An 18,152-nucleotide genomic window follows, 5' to 3' on the forward strand; every position below is an offset into this window, starting at 1 on the left:
TTAATCAACACACATACTTAGTTCAGAAAATCAGGTAAATCAAAGCTTGCTCAATGCAGAAGTACTAATAGGTTTGTTACTACTTCTCACGCAAGCACGTACAAGCTTCCACAAGAACCGATGAAGTTTGTTCCCACACGTTAGTGAAGTATTGTCGAGAGTGACAACTGAACAGTTCACTGACTGATTCAAGCTTCGAGCTTTTATGAGGCTGTTTCGTGAATCTTTCTGACTGAATTATTAAAAAGATCCTGTTCATAGAGGCACGTTTTCATAAATCAGAAATCATGACTGTGATCGTTGTTGCGTGCAGGAAACACTGGTAGTATGCATATAATACAAGATCATATCTGACAAAACAACATTTGGATGGACGGCTTAAGGATTGGCTGGATTAGTCTTTGACAGTTTCACTTAGGGAGAAAGGGAGTCTCAGAAAAGACGCTCTTAAAACTAGAAGTCGGTGGTGCTTCAAACTGTTGACTAACCACAGGCTTATCACCAAGGAGTCAGACAACTCCCAAAATCTTGGAGAAGAGGCTGACTGGCTGTCTGTGACTCTCAGGCCCTCCAGGCCAGTGTTTCTGCACTGAGACCTGCACAAAATGTTAACAGGAAAACAAAAACAAATCTCGCCTGACATTTGGAATAATTCTCCCGACTCACTGTAAGATGAGACTCAGGGGAGAGACATGAACACGCATGTGCATAAGGGCATGAGTTGACCTCATCAGGAGGGGAGTTACTATGGAGACAAAGTAGGAAGGAAATTACCTCTGCACAGATCCAAAGGTCAGACCTATCCCTGACATGCACTGCAAAGTGTTTCGCTAAACCCTGACACCACCATGTGACTGGATGTTACAGAAGTGGGCTCAGGATTGGAGCATAGCATCCATCATTGGGATGAGTCAAAGGAACAAACTGCAACAGCACTGTCTGCTCAAAGATTGCCTTCAAGCATTATGACTTTATACCTGCGCTTTTTGCTGCGGAGAGACTGACGTGGGCTGTTAATAGGAATCTGTGCAATCATATTGCCATTTCAAAAACGTTTCTTTGAAAATATGATGATAAAGTCGACATGAAATGGCATTCACGGCCCAATTCAACTTCCATAATTTGACATTTCTGAAAAGAGAATATTTAACCCAAAAATAGATTTGATTTTGTTTTGCATAAAGGAAATGATTAGATTGTGGAAAGTGGCTTTTATACAAAATAATCAGAAAAGTACAGATGCACAATAGAAATGAATTATCGTTGTAGAAAAGTTATTGTTCATGCTCATTTCTTTTGTTTTACTTGTCTATTACCCTTGTCTTTATTTAAAGGGGGGGTGAAATGCTATTTCATGCATACTGAGTTTTTTACACTGTTAAAGAGTTGGATTCCCATGCTAAACATGGACAAAGTTTCAAAAATTAAGTTGTACATTTGAAGGAGTATTTCTGTTCCAAAAATACTCCTTCCAGTTTGTCACAAGTTTCGGAAAGTTTTTGTGACATTTTTGTGAAAGTGTGACATTAGATGGAGCGGAATTTCCTTATATGGATCCTAAGGGCACGTCTGCCGGAAGAGCACGCGCTCCCGTATAGCAGAGCACTGAGAGCAGAGGCATTCAGTGATCAGAGCGAGAGCGTCGCAAAATGTCACAAAAGAAGTGTATTATTGGTTGCCAGGGCAAGAAAACCCTGCACAGATTACCAAAAAAAAAAAAACAGCATTAAGGGACCAGTGGATGGAGTTTATTTTTACAGAGCATCAGCAGAGTTGTGCAAGTGTTTGTGTTTGTTCCATGCATTTCGAAGATGCTTGTTCACAAGGCCCAGTTTGACGACGGATTTGCGTATCGTTTATTTCTTAAGGATGATGCAATCCCAACGAAAAAGGGCCACGATCGTGTGTTGGAACCGCAGGCGGTGAGTAAAACTGCTTCAAATATCTCTGCCTCCTTGTTAGTGTGTCCCCTCCCATGCCGGAGACCCGGGTTCGAGCCCCGCTCGGAGCGAGTCGTTGCTGCTGCTGCTCTCGTTCAGTTTCAGCCTCGGGATCTGATTCTGGATCATAAATATACGCTGAATCTGACTGTTAGCCATGGTTTGTTTTGGTTGGTTTTTTCCTCAAGGTGTCACAGCTTCCAAACGCTCTCAACGCAAAAGCCTACCAGCGCTCGTGATTCTTTAGCTCCGCCCACACGTCACGCCTCCAGTCGGTCGTTTTTTCCGGGAAAAATCGGTACATACTATCTTTTTCTTATGAATATAATAAAACTAAAGACTTTTTGGAGTTATGAAGGATGCAGTACTACTCTATAGGTACTCAAGATTAACAGGAGATTGAGTGAAAACGAGCATTTCACCCCCCCTTTAACATTTGCTTAAAGTTCATCTTTAACAACACTAATAATTTAATCATATTTTTAGTTTTCATGTTTAATTAATGAATATAAAAATAATAATATAATTTTAATATTGGATTATCAGCACCTGAAAATAAATATTAGTTATTGCTGTTACGAATGGAATGTAAGAGGGATATGGGACATCAGCCAAATTCATTCCAGAAGAGGAGTTATTACATTTAGGTGAAAATGTTTTATTGAATAATATGTACTGATTAATCATGCACAAGAAATGTACTTTCCTTAAAGTAAATAGTTTTATTTTCCATGTTGAAAAAAAAATGGCAATGGAATAACACAACATAAACATTAAAAATACATTCCCCGAAAATAATCTTAAAGTATTAAAGATGCTGCATGCATTTCATTTATAGAAACAGAACACAATCTCATCAGATAAATTCATCGTATTGTAAGGATGACCTATATTTACTTTGGTGGTGGGGGGGTCATTTCAGTTTCATTCATTGCTCATGTTCAGTTCTTAAATTGCCTGCTTGAGAAGATTTCATGTGAACCTGCTCCCTTGTAACCACAAAAGGCTAAAGTGAGAGATGAGAGTGCACTCTGCACTGTGGAGGACTGTGGTCTGAGAGCAAAGTGACAGAGTGTGAAGTTTATTGTGAGAGCATGGTGCAAACATGCAGCACAGTCTGAAACATGATGATAACCTGCAGGAGATGAGAAGCTGTGCTAATAGACTGAGCAGGGGAGAGTGGGTAAGCTGTGCCATTTCTATAAACGCTGTCCTCTGGGCAAGAAGAAATGAGATAGTAGTAAAACGAATAAGCTTAAATATATTTCAGGAGGTTCTGCTTTCCACTGCAATAAGAAAAAAGTCTACAAATAAATCTTTGGAGAATATCTGAGTGATTTACATTGCAAATAAAAATATTAATACAAATGAGATAAAATATATCAATTTAGCTATGCATAATCTCATTGCATAAACTCTCCAGGAAATGTTTTAATAAACAAAATATTTTAATGTAATGCTGTAATTGATCCTGGGAAGTCTTTGTGTTCACACAGAAGGCACTGTGGCAATGTTATGCCAATTTTCCAGAATCAACGCTCTTTGTGAAAGGGGTTATAAATTCAAGTTTAACTGCCATGCAGAAAAGTAAACGTTGCAATGTTAAAAAACCAAACCTAGGTTGGTGTGCTAGATTTAGAAGGGGACACATCTTTCTATATGCTCCGCTACTTGGACAGTTTGCTCAAACAGACTAGTGCACTAATGTAACAAAAGACACAAAGCAAAGACAACACAGTTTAATGTCTGTGAGGGTTTTAATGTGTTTGACTGAACTGAACTAAATTACAGTGCCATCATTAAACAAAACTTGGCAGCAGAAAATAAGGGAACATAAAAACGATTTATTCAAAGCCATTTGGAGACAGCCCCCTGCAAAAACCCAGATGATATCACTACACACGCATTTTCTGTCTTTTTGAGACACAGAGGGCGACTGCATGAGCACAGAGAGAGAGAAAAATCAATCAAGAGCACAGTGTGAGTAAACACTTCAGGGTGGCACAGCCACAGATGCAAGAGCTATGGACAAGTCACGTCTGCCAACCCCAAAACCAGTGAGACACACACACGCAACGAAATGTTGCGAAACGAGAGAATGCATTAAGAAAGGCACAAGCTGTCTTCGCTACAGCTCCAATCAAAAAAAGTGCGCAAGAGACAGTGTGGGTGAATTTACGAGACACTGCTGTACTAGGACTCCATAATGTTATGTGACTATTCTCTTGACATTCGCAATTATTAAAGTCACTTAACACAATTTACATTAGCTCCTTCCCCGCCACTTACAACCATTTTTTCATCCCTGATTTAGGATTGTGACGGTGAGGAAATATTCCCACCAGTTAAGTGATGTGTGACAACACCGGTAATACCGGTGGGGGAGGGGGGGTAGTTTTCCCTCTTTTACTCGCTTTTCTTCCGTTTTTAATATGTGAACATTTTACTTTCACTTATAAATTAATGGCAATTCGTCGTCAATTGCTTGAATTCAATTCAAGCAACAAAATAAAATGTAGAACATAGAACTTCTTTTATCAACGAAATGAATAAAAATACACTATGCTAAATGCCTAATATAAAATAACAAATAACGTACACAAAGTTTAGGTATGCAAAACTGAAGATCAGTAAACACTGGGAAACCAAATAAATTTGAAATTAATGTTTAAAAAACTTCCAAACATCACCTTAGATAACTTAGATAAGTGGCAGAAGTCAACAGGATTTCCAAAATCCAAAATATTTTTTTAAAACAGGCACTTTGGCATGTCGTTTTGAAACTCTTCTGCCATCATCTTGTCTGTCTCGCCTCACTCTTCTTGTCAGATTCTCCTCATGCAATTGTCAGCACGCTGCATTGAGCAGCCACATCCAGATTTAATTGTATTGTCTGTTCTCTAACTGAACTTAATTATTTTTATTACTATAAAAAAAAATTATGGTGGGGGCAGTGACATAACATCAGTTCAACATCGTCTATCGCAGCAATCCTACACTGATTACATGTTTCTCTGCCACTGACAAGTTATTCCGGCAATCTGTGTTTTCACTGTTGTTGAGTAGGGGGCGCTGTTACAGATATTCTGGAATATTACACCATCTCAAGATCCAAAAACAATCAAAGAAGATCTGCGTAACCCAGAATTTGTTGATCATATGATCACTAAACATTCAGTAGCATGTAAATAAAAACAGCCTAACATTACCAAGAAAAAATTTGACACCCAAAAAGTAGTACACTACTAAGTTTGGATTTGTTAATGGATTCCCATAATTCATGTTTTGATCATCATTCTGAATCAGGACTAAGTCTTTGAAAAAAAAATGTAGCTTTTTCTCTGCTTTTTGTTTGTTTGTTTGTTTTTTAACTGGCAACTTAAAAAATAATACTCTGGTGGGGTAGTATTTGCATAAAGACCAGACGTGTCCGTGTCCGTGTTAAGTTGAAATCTTACTGATAGAGCGCCGGCGCGGCAGGCACGCCGCGTGCACGTTAAACAGAGGAAACACAGAGAGGCAAGGGAGACGATATTCAGCGCAAAAACATTCATTGTACTGAAATACCTGTTGTTTAACATTCATATTTCGGTTTAAAAGTCAACATGCAGTACGAGTAATTTATGAGAGTAATAGAAACTGTGAAGGGACAGCAGCATGTAATTGTCTGAATATAAATGTCAGAGCTTTTACAGGATAAAGAAATGACATTAAGAGGAGACTGACTGTGATCAAAGTGCATGCGACGCGTGTTCCTGCAGAGTATTACTGTGATTTTATTCGTCTTTATTATCTTTATTGTTTTTGATCTAGATATTTTAACTATATATCCCACAGTGATTAATAAATTTATTACATATTTATGTAAGGTTTTCAACCAATTTTGTAAGGTTTTTGGTACCACTGCTGCTCTTAACTAACAGTATTGGGAATTACCAAAATAATTATTTAGCTTTCCATATTGGTTAGACCTCCAATAGGCATGGGCTTTTTAGTAACAGTTGTAAGCTATTTTTAATGCTATAATATAATTATTGCTGTTATCTGTCAAAGAAAGGCAGAAAAAAAATTGTCAAGTGCTTTAAAGTGTTTTTTAATTCAGATAGAAAAACTTAAAAAAAAAAAATTGTAAATAAGTATAAAGAATGCCATTGGTTCTACTTTTTTAGCATATTTTGTGTTTTGCTTTGGTACCAAAATTGGTACAGAGAACCATGGATTTTTGCTGGTATCAGTACAGAATACTGAAATTTTGGTACCGTGAAAACACTAATCTAAATGTAAATCTGTACTAAAGAAATTTACAATGAAATATCCAATATACAAAACACCAGCCAAAAAATGATATGGTACTGATATATTGTGAATTGCTAACCAAAAATCTTACTGTTTCTGCCCCACACCTCTGAAATAGTTTGTCACTTCATATTAGAAGCTGTCTTTAATCAGACTTTAATTCACAGGAATCATCTAATTGCTTTTGCCTATGTGTATTGTTGCTGTTACTTTGTTTTTATGTCATTTCTGAATGAATGAATGAATGAATGAAAAGTCTTTGTCCTAATGGCAAAATGCTGAAATGGACACTTCACTATAAATTCAATTTGAACTCACCAGAAATTAACTGGGCAGCCCTAAGCAGAACTTACACAACAAAATCTTCATATTGCATCATTATTTTCAAACTAAAGTCTTCAGGGATCTTTGTATACCTACATTCTTGTCAAATCGCTGCATTGCTCTGTTAAGCATCATGTAGTTGTAATTTAGGTGCAAACTGTCTGTTTCTTAAGCTCTGGAGACCAGCTACATAAACATGAACACCGTTAGGCTTGGTTTCCCAGCGATACAAGCTCAATATGCTGAAAAAGAGGACTTAGCATTGCAGAACGAGGTCTGTGGAGACGGATACAACAACAGCGGCTGAGCCTGAGCAAGCAAGCTGTTCTATCCCCTAAAGCAAACCTAACAACATTTAGCAGATAATCTGACTATGGTAGCAGTGTATAAAACTATATGTCTATATAGTTTTATAAATTTTTATTTCAGTTTTATTATTTTAGTACACCAAGCTATAGTTAAATGAAAACAAGAAGTGCTGCCTTGGAAACTAGCTCAAATCAGATAGGTTTAAGGTTTTTTATATTTCCAAGTTATTTCAGTTAATGTTTAAGTAATTAAAATGTTGTTATGGTTTTAGATTTCATAAGGATTTAATAATAATAATAACCCTGTTGTGACCCCCCCTTCCCCCACCTATTATGGCTAATCATGACAAGAACTATGCAACACTAAAGGGGGTCGCACGCCGGACGAGAAGCGCAGCGCCGACTTATTATAATAACACAGATTATTTTCATTAATTAACGTTCAAAACTCAGCTTTTATCAATTAAAATCATATATTTAAAATAATAATAATAGATGAAGTTAAAACTCTCCCATCTTGCTGCGAAATTGAGCTCACGCATATAGAATGTGCGTGTCCGGTGTGCGATACCTTGAGTTGTCCTACATGTGGCGCGACGCGACGCAGCGCTTCTCGTCCGGTGTGCAACCGCCTTAACACTTACAGGAGAGATTCAATTAGCCCTGAAATACTTTTCCCAAATACTAAAGTGGAACATACAAGAGCTGGCCCGTCTGTTAATGGTATTGTTTTGAATTCAGGAGTCTGTCTCTGATCCCTTTTGGCTAAGGATGACCCATTTCCATAAACACTACTCAGAGAAGGCCAGAAGCACTGTCAAACACACGCTAGCAGCAGGGCATCCAGCACATGCATACACACTTGCAGTTTTTCCTTCTATACAAATGTCAGACGGCATTTCATTGATGTCATAAAGCACAGAATGAGGTCACCAGTCATCTCACTGTCAAAGCCAGTACAGTAAGTGCTCAATCTCAGCTCCTTAGAAATAAGTGAAACGTTAAAGTTGTGTTAAAGTAAAACAATCCTTTCTTAAAGTCAGTGGTGGACCAGGTCATATGCCAAATATGTAAGTGAAATCATGAAATCAAAATTGACACTATTTACTTTGTTAGCGCACATTGCTAGTCTTGAGGTGAACAATTAATCCAAGCAAGTTAATCCACTGAAGAAAAATAAAAATAAAAGGTTTGTCTAGGCAATCTTTAATCAAAATCTAAACATTTACTTGCGCTCTGGAATGGCATTCCTTCTCTGATGATGTCAGTTTGACAGCTTGGGCAGAATATCCTTATCCACCTTAAGAGGTGGAGCAAGAGGTGGAGAGGTGGTGCGCTAAAATAAAACCCCACCCTCTATATAATATTCCATATCAATTGGAAATACATCACAATACTGGAGTCGGCCGCATCTTCCAGTTCAGACTTTTGAACAACAGTAAAGTATATTCAGTATGGTATGATATCAATATATTAAAAAAATAATAATACCAGTATTGGACGAAAAGCAATATTGTGCTGATACATTGTACATCTAAAAACTTTTTACTGCATTTTTAGATTAATCTATTTTTTAAATTTCCATCAAGCTAAGTTCAAACTCGCAACCCCTCACACTTTTTCACATCAGCTCAAGCGAGAAGCTGAGCCCCTGTAAGACTGAAATCCTAGAATCGCCCATCTCAATGTCACATCCCCTCTACCTCCACTCACATTCACACACAACGCAGCTCTCTCTTCAGCGGTGTAACCCAACCTCCATCCCAGTATCTGTTCTGTTCGGTACACGCGTCTGTAACTCGACCAACAGCCCTGTTTCTATAGTTCTTTTCAACGCATGTCTCTTTATCACAATGTAATCTGCCTGTTTCCTTTGTGCCTCTGTTATCCGATCTAAATCCAGTCATTTTACATCCTGAGCCTTTATCCCATCCGCCACTTAATATAGCTTAATGTCTCTGACTTCATTAGGAGAAGGAAACAAGTGGACAACTAACTCATTACTCCAATCTAATTCCGAAGTTCTGCCAGATGCTCTATTGAACCATTTCCAGATATGTATTTTGCTTATATTGCAGGAGATTAAAATGAGTTTCACTACCACAGTACTTGCCTATATTGTTTTAGTCATCACAAAACATCAATTTAGATCACTGTCTCACAACTGACACTGATCAGAAAATAAGGATATTGCATTTAGGTCCTTATGCTCGAAGGGAAAATGATTCATTGCTAAATATGACTGAGACCAGAGAAAGAATATTTAAAATGATAGATTAAACGCAACAGAAGGAGGAGAGATAGAGAAAGAGAGAGAGAATGATAGCAAGGGAGATGTGAAGAGCGAAGATGAAAGGAAATCAAAGAAGGATCCCAATGCGTGGAGAAGGGGATCTCCTGTGATTAATCATCCTCCAGCCCACTAGGAGAAGAAATAATCTTGTTAATGTCAACAATGCCAAATATGCTCCAAATGCAGTCTGAAGATGTGGGGATTCAAAATGGCAGCTTGGCGATGATGTCACGCTATCTGTTAGACAGCCTTGTGATAAAAAGCATGTGACGTCGACCAACGGGCCACTGATCAAATCAGTCCTAATGAGCTTTAATTTCATTTGAGATAAGCGTTGAACAGTGCAACGTCGGCTCAAAAAACCCCATCAACATTTTCTACAGATATTGCCCCAAATCGAATGAAAAAACTCAGAGATCATCATTATGGTGAATTTGTTAGCCAGTGGACCATAAACTGGAGATCTGCATCTCCACAGCAATAAGAGTCTGGAGGAAATCTAATTACAGCCCAGCTGCCTCTGTTAGACAAACACACGGCTGGAACTTTAAGGCATAGTGCAAGCAAAAATACTAATTCTGTTATCATTTATTCACCCTTACGTCCTTCCAAACATGGATGACTTTCTTGTTTCACAGATCCGTTTCTATCCCCTACATATTAGACACATACAGAACATCGTTCTTACTAATACTAACCAAAGCTTACCAATATTCAGGTGCTTTTTAAAAACATAACTTTGGTGTTGGAGGAATTTTATGCTGATCTCATCTGTCTCCTGCTCCATTTCTCACAGGACAGTTCCCTCTCTCTGTCTTGCCAGTTTTTGTTTTTACATCCCTTGATGTTTCAGTTCCCCACCTCGCTTTTTCAAGTGAAACCGTTTTAGTTACTAAATGTGCATTTGCAGGGTTATTACAGTTAACTAAAACTAACCATAAAGAAATACGTTCATTACTTTACGTTAGTTCAAGTTTTCAATTTACTTTCTGCTCAAGCCATTTATAGATAGACTTCCTCAAAAATTGTAAATACTGTGGTTGTTTGGTGCTAAATATTGCTGCAAACAATTGCATATTCCGACCAGTTCAACATACCAACACTGCCACAACCAATGGTGTGGGTTTGGGGGCGGGGCTATCTTAAATCCTAAAACTGATCTTGAAACATTTTTTTTTACTAAATCTTCAAAAAAAAAGTACAAAAGTTCACTATTCTCTATTTATTGTTTTAAAAAAATTCCACTCTACTTATTCAAACTTTAGAATACGTTTAAACCATCTACAACACTAAGACTATTTCTATTAACTTAGAAATAGTCTTAGTGTTGACCTGCAATCTTGAAGAGATAAGGCTGGGCAAACTTAAAACAGACAGACTGAGGTTAGTAATGAAGCTTGAAAAAAAAACTTTCTGACTGCAAGAACCTAGCAGGAAAGGTACTAAAACATTATTTGTTTGCGGTCATTTCTATTTAAAGCCTATGTATTCAAATATGTCCTTAAAGGTCCTGCCTCGTCTAGCAGCCATAATCAACTGGCCCTCTGCAGATCCCCATTAACCCGAATGTTAGTATCAGAGTGCTTCGGAGGATGTTAATCTAATCCATTACCGATGACCCTGGACAACAGTCTTAAGCTTCATAAGGTATCACTCTCCTAAGCTCTCATGTCAGACGTTGCCAATGACATTTAACAGCACTTCAACTGTTATGCATTGCGTCATGTGACTTATAATTCAGTTCCACCCTCGCTTCGACATTGCCTGTCCAGGAAAGCGAGTCAGCCGCTGGGTTACCAAGGAACAATGGCATTCCTGTGCTCTGTGATGCCAGGTGCCGGCAGGAACACGATCCCTTCCATCTGTCTGTCTGTTCTGGCAAGCGCTCGGCCAGGCCCGGGCAGCAGCTAGAGGGAGTCACAGAATGAGACTATTGTTCCAAAGCCTCACTAAACAACACGGCCCCCCCCCTTCCACAACACAAACGTCAACGAACACACACCAGCACATAAAGAACCAAGCTAAAGGCAAACGCACAATAGTGTGTCAAAAGCAGTGCTGTCACTGTCACTGTCAGTCCAACAACATGCGCCTCATTCGCACAACCAAGCATGCGCATGCCGAAAACTGTACGCTTTAAGGATGCACATCTGCAGTTCTGCTGAAGTCTTGCCAAGAGGGGAAACAGCATGCAGTGCTGCACAGCCTGGTCCCGTGGAATATGATTCATTTCCTATAAATGTAGGAACCAGCAGTGTATCCTCTCCGAGATTTCTCAGCACTAAGTTACTTCCACATCTGCCTGACCTTATCTTTAACTACTGCCAAGAACATTACGTTATTAATGATTTTTTGGATTTTCACGATGAAACGGAAGCAGCAGCAGATATTTTATTCCATACTGTGATGTAACTCTGAGTGTAACAGATTATCCAAAAAAGCATGGGGTGGGAATTTGGTTCTATTCAAAGGTTGTTGATTGGATTTTGAGATGTAGGTGATTGCAAAGGGGCGGAGTTTAAGCAGACCAATTGATTGGAGAAGTCTGGTATACTTCACTAGAGAGATGTATACCAGATCTATACCATTTCATTTTTACATTTTTTTTAAGTTACAACATTATGATTATGAGGTCAATTTAAACATGCGTTTATTAAGTAATACTCTTTAATTATTAAGCATTCTTTTTTCTTTTTCTCACTAGGGCTGGGTGATATATCTAACGATATGATTATGTGCATCTAATCAGTAAAGCTGCTTCCATGATCACCGCTAAAATCGCCATCACCTGCTTATAATTGGAGTTGCATTTAATAGAAAGAGCCGTAGATCGCTGACAAGCTACGCAATATCGCGATCATTATCGAAGACGATTCATCAGTGATCTACGGCTCTGTCTATTAAATGCCACTCCAATTATAAGCAGGTGATGGCGATTTTAGCGGTGATCACGGAAGCAGCTTTACTGATTAGATGCGCATGATCACATCGTTAGATATATCACCCAGCCCTATTTCTCACTTTATTTTACCATAGTTAATAACATTACTCCAATATTACATCCATTGTTAATGTACATCTTATGTCTTTTTTCTTTAAAATGTTTATCCTACTACTTTATTCTATCATTTTTAGGGTAATAATATAATATTGTTTTGTAATGTCATTTGAGGTTTTAAAAAACTAATTCAAAATTTTTTTATATATAAATATCTGTTATACACACAAAATCTTGTGTTGATTCAATTAATTATTCACGCAAAAAAAAGTATCAAAACAATACTGCACAGACTAGAAATAAATCACAGTCTTAAAGCGATGCATTGCCTCTCTACCTTTTATGGTTTAACGTATTCTCCAAGCACAGCTACCATTTGATGCCTTCAGGCTACGCTTTACCCCCTCACACACCGGCACTATCAACAACCCCCCCAACTAAAGAACACATGTAGCCAGGGGTCTGTCCAAAATCCACATAGTCAGTGTGCAGTTTAGAGCAGAGAAGAAGGCCAGTGAAAGTAGCAAATAAATAATGGATAGCTTGTTCTCTCCTCTGTGAAAAAACTTGACAGATTCGTTCCTGCATCCTCTGCTTGTACAGCTTCATTTTTGACTCTAGGGGCCCACTGCCCGCCGTCTCCATGCCCTCATCTTCTAATGGTCCTTCGAGTGATTACTGAGACATAAGTGCACCATCTGTCTTGATGATCAATCATCCACTGGATCTTTAAAGACGGCCCCAACACAGAGCTCCAAATGTAATCAAATTTAAAGGAGTGGATGCTGCCTGATCTGCCAGCAGTTTGAGGAGCGTCATTGGCTGTAAGCATGACTGACAACTTATTTCGGAAAGCTTCAGCAACCAGCAACATGATACGTGATGATGACAACTTGGGGTGTTTGACAAAAGCATGCTCAATTTTGCCTGTCATGTCATCAATGGACTCCTGAGGGCCACTGAACCATAAAACAGCTCTTATACCAGACAAGTGCTATTCAGCAATAAGCATAGCAAAATTACATAATTCAAACACACAAACAAGTCATCTCGGGGTCAAATATTCCCATCACTGAATTCGACAGCAGAAGAATAGAAGCAACTCACTCCGAATCAGCTCCATGATAAAAATTTTTTTACTACTAATAAGTTAACAGTACTTATTCCTTTGTTACTAGTCACTTTCCCAAAATGACTAATAACTATTCCAATGTTTTCTGTAATAAATTCAAACAAAACGTCACCACTGAATTCGATGGGAACTTGTTATTCAGATGTAAGCCATTTAATTCTGACTAGAATCAATTCTAAATTTGAATTTCAATAATGGTTAGTACTAATCTCTTAGTGCTAGTGACTATTTTATAGGTTACTCATATCTATTCATTTCTATTAGTATATATATATTTAATATCAAGTTTTTCTAATGACATCTGATTATCAGTAGCTCTTTATTAGACAGTAATAAATATTCCAACCGCTGTAACATTTTTAATGTACCTATAAAGCAGCCATTTTGACTAATAATTACATACACATTTAAAAAAAAAACTATTGCAACTAGTGATATAAGGAAAGTTACTAGTAGAACCTGAGATAGTGTCTCATTAACCTGTACTACTAACTACTAGAATGAAAACAAGAACCTGAATAAGTACGTTCAGGTAGCCTAATAATGAAAAATACAGGTAAACAAGTGTTTCATTTGTTGACAATAGCTGACTCCATTAGTTAACATGAACTATCAATGAAAACCACTTCTTAAATCTTAAGTCATTTCAACATATACTAATACATGAATACAAAAGTTGAATCTGTTAACATTACTGAATTGATTTGAACTAACAATAAATAGTTGTATTTTATTAACGTTAACAGAGATTAATTTTAAAAAAACTATAGCAAAAGTATTGCTCATTGTTAGTTAATATTTTATAACTTACTGATAAATTACTCAATAAGTAGCCTAGTAATATAATCCAACATAATGAGCCAGCGTTAAAGAGGAATTTAATATGACGGCTTGCCATACATGCCTTCACTGCGCTCGGGTTCGCTTTCTTACAAGAAATTTTATTGAGAATCAATAAAAAAAAAAAAGGTCGAATTGTCGTATGGAAACAGCGCTGCTCCTCTTTAACCTCCTGTCTTTCTGCTGAACACTACTGACACATGAACAGACCATAAAAACCAGCCGGCTTCAGAAGAGCCCGAGAAACCCACTCTGTTAGATGTAGAAATTAAGTGATTTTACCTTTTCTCGTTTCGACAGCGCACGAGACGATGAGAGAGACCGCCTTTAGTCCTTCGCTTCGTCCCAGTGCAGTTCTGAGGCTCCACGCGCTGGAAAAAAATTGATCTTCAGATCGGAGAGCCTCAAAAATTAATCCCAAACATGATCGAGCGGAGAGCTGGCCTCAAATACAGCGCTTTTCTCTAACTCCGCCGTCTCATTCCGAGAGGTATGTTAACCCGTTAGTTAAGTGGGCGCGGGCGGCCTGTTCGCTGGTAATTATGGTGTTAAACTGGCCGAAGATCGAGGACACTCCGTCCGCGGGACAAGCGCTGCGCTCCGGCTGTAAGCACTGAGCGCCGCTACTCGGTCTAACGGAGCATCTGAAGAAACCCGCCCACTCTGTCAACCCGGAAGAGAACTGTCAATGTGATGGCATTAATGGCTTCTGTTGCACAAATGTGGGAAAGCCATGGATGGACAGTGGAAATACTGACATCAACCATCTAACTCTCTGACTAAATATATAATACAAGTCATTGTGAAGAAAAAAAAGCTGCAGAGTTTCTCTTCTGGAAGTGAGAGAGTTCTATATAGCTTTATTCCTTCGCTAACCCAACCAGGATGCTGCTCAGTTTTTTTTACAGATTTAATATTAATTACATGATCGTTATCTTGCTTTATTCATGATATAATTCTTATTCATGAACTTCCCTGGCCCAACAAATGCAAAATGACACATTTTTGTACTGCATAAACAATGTTGACAACACCAGAAGTGTGCCAGCAAATCAATCGAACACTGGTACAAATACTGTATTAGGCATATTATCAAGTGACTATATAATCATGTTTTTTATGACTATTGCTTTTATTGTGTAGCATTGTTATGCTATGTTATTGTTATAAATGTAGCATACTTCCTAACGGAGCACAACTTCTTATCGAGGACCTTGTCATTTTCTAGGCTGGACAACTGCAATGCTCTTTTGGCGGGACTTGTATCATGCACAAACAAACCTCTTCAAATGAATCCGAAAGCAGCAGCATGACTGATCTTCAACAAGCCCAGAAGGGCCCATGTCACACCTATATTTATCTCCCTGCACTGGCAACCGGTTGACGTCTTCATCACGTTCAAGACCTTGATACTTAAATAAAGAACAGCCACAGGTCAGCACCCTTCTACTACTCACTCTTATGAATCTACATCCCTCCCAGAAAGCCTGTGATCTACAAGTGAGCAACACTTCATGGTACCATTACAGAGTACTGTACCCTTTTGGGCACCATTTAAGGCCACTGGTCATTATCAGAGGTGTGATGTGGGTCCACTATTAAGTGCTGTTATTTTAAGTTTTAAAATAACAGCACTTTGGTTTATTCTTTTGTTAAAGTGCTACTTACTTTTTTTGCTTATATAATTTTACATAATGTCACCCATCATCCTACATATGCTACTTTGTTTTGCACTGCTTTGATTCAAACTGGTGCATAATGTTGACATCCTGTGGTGAGATTATTTCTGCACTTTGGAAAAAAAACCCACATACTTCCTGGTTTGAGAAAAATAAAATGGCAACAGCAGCATGACCCTTGCCCTGTGTGCTTGGCAGATGTAAAACCCTTCATTTGATTATTTGATTCATCATTATCCTTAGTATTTATATTTTTCTAATATTCGGTTCTTCACTCTATTTTAAGTTTATTTTATTATTGTGTGTGTGTGTGTGTATAGATAGATAGATAGATAGATAGATAGATAGATAGATTTTTTTTTACTTTTAAATTACTTCTGAATTTAGCTTGTTTTAGCAAAAATAGCAATTTTAATATGCAAAAACTTAACAAATATAAATGAAAACTAATATTTTCCTTAAATGTGCTTGCTTAACTTACCTTTGTCTTATGACTTATGCTTATGTTTTAGTGATAGTGGAAAATAAAAGTGCCATATCTGGTGCTATTAAATCTGTACACTGTAATATTACTTATCAAACCTTCTCTGCTGACACTGCATATAGTCTGCTTTTTTATTCTACAATCCTCTCTGTGCATTTGTCCCTCAGACTAACATTAGCATGCACACACACACACACACACATCCCTCTTCCTTGGAGAAAACCACTGAGATGTTGCAGGCGGCCGCTGATAAGAAGGGACGGAGCTCCTCTTTCCTGCTGTAGTGTTGGGTCTGCATCCTCTCTTGGAAGTTGACCTGAATAGGTCTGTTTGTTTCACCTCAAGTTAGTCCTGCTGTAGTTTTTTGACGGTACTATGGCTGAGTTACTGTTTTTATAAAATGTTGGGAGAAGAATGGGGCAAAGAACGCACTGGACACATTTGACATCTCATTTATATTTAATCAAGACAATGCTGCTACAAGTGGCTAGTGCATAAAATACATAAATAAATTATACATGGGGATTCTGTGTTGAGTTTCAATTGCAAACAATCATGAATATTTAAGATTCAAACTTAAATGGCAATAAATAAAAGAGTGGGCTTTTTCCTGGGTCATTGTTTAGAAAGTCACTCAGTTGCAACAAACCTCAAATACACAACTGAATACTGAGAGTCGTCTGCTGTGTGTGTGTGTGTGTGTGTGTGTGTGTGTGTGTGTGTGTGCGCATGATAACAGTGATAATTATCAAGCAATGTCAACAAGATACCAGGATAATGTGTGTGAAAGTTTTATTTACTATAAGACTTTAGAAGTGCCAAAGGAAATATCTTAGTTTTACATGAAGGCATCTCTGAAAACTGGTTGAAAAAAAGTTAAAGAAAGAGTTAATGTGTGTATCATTTGTATTTAAATAATAAGTTAGTTTTATGCAAATGCTTCATGATTCACAAAGGATTTCAAATATCACAAGAATTATTAGCCTTTTGACCGCCCTGAATAGTCATGAAATTCTACAACAATGTCAATGTTTGGAGAAGTAGGAATTAAATTATCATGAAATTGTTAAGAAATCCAGGTGCAATAAAGAAAATGACATACATCATTGAATAGATGTTTGAATGATAAAAGTACTGGCAGCAATGAATAAACTTGAAGACTACATGTGATTACTCTCATTTTTTCTCTTTATGTCTCCTACAATATTTAACTTCAAAACATTCAGAGGGGTCCATATGAAAGAGAACGTAGTGAACTCTGAAGTTGACATTTGAGATGCCAAAAAAGGTGAAATGACAAGCAATGGCATTCAAAGAAAGGACAAGAACAGAGAGAATGAAATGAAGAAAGGTGACACTCACCTCTTTAAAGTTTCCTCTCCGTGGATGTGATGTAAAACAGGCAAAACATTATATAACTCTATATACCTGATTGCTATAAAAATAAACTCAAGTTAGACATCATTAAGGAGAAGAAATATAAATGTTTTCATATTAAGGCTGTTGTGTTTTGATCTGTACATGAGTTAAAATCACAAATTTACAACTACACTCTGAATGGTTAAAATTTAAATAACTGTTTTAGATGCTGTGTCCATTTTCATTACATTTCTCTCTCGCTCAGTGAAAGAAAGATGAGAAGAGAAATGTTGAAGGACAATGCCACTGTGGTGGATGTAGTATCAAACTCTTCAGAGAGATGAAAAATAATTACCTGACATCTGTTTTTAACAAAGTTAATTAGTCATTTATTTCCCCCAGCAACATGTGATTGAAATATAAATGGCGTTACCTTCTTGTATTCTGTAATGAGTCTGTCATAGAGCATAAATCAAACTTAACTTCAGCTAACTGCTGT

General features: G+C 37.6%; 1 protein-coding gene across 1 annotated transcript in view; it reads right to left on the minus strand.

The window, feature by feature from the left end:
* The window catches only part of LOC128030653 (polypeptide N-acetylgalactosaminyltransferase 1-like), an 83,656-nt gene extending 68,892 nt beyond the window's left edge, over window positions 1–14,764 (minus strand). Inside the window, exon 1 of the mRNA XM_052618450.1 lies at window positions 14,414–14,764. The gene's annotated coding sequence lies outside the window, so the exon portion shown is untranslated. The remainder of the gene's footprint in view (window positions 1–14,413) is intronic.
* Between the last annotated feature and the right edge of the window lie 3,388 nt (window positions 14,765–18,152).

The sequence above is a fragment of the Carassius gibelio genome, chromosome A16, assembly GCF_023724105.1.
Source record: "Carassius gibelio isolate Cgi1373 ecotype wild population from Czech Republic chromosome A16, carGib1.2-hapl.c, whole genome shotgun sequence".
NCBI classification, from domain to species: Eukaryota; Metazoa; Chordata; class Actinopteri; order Cypriniformes; family Cyprinidae; genus Carassius; species Carassius gibelio.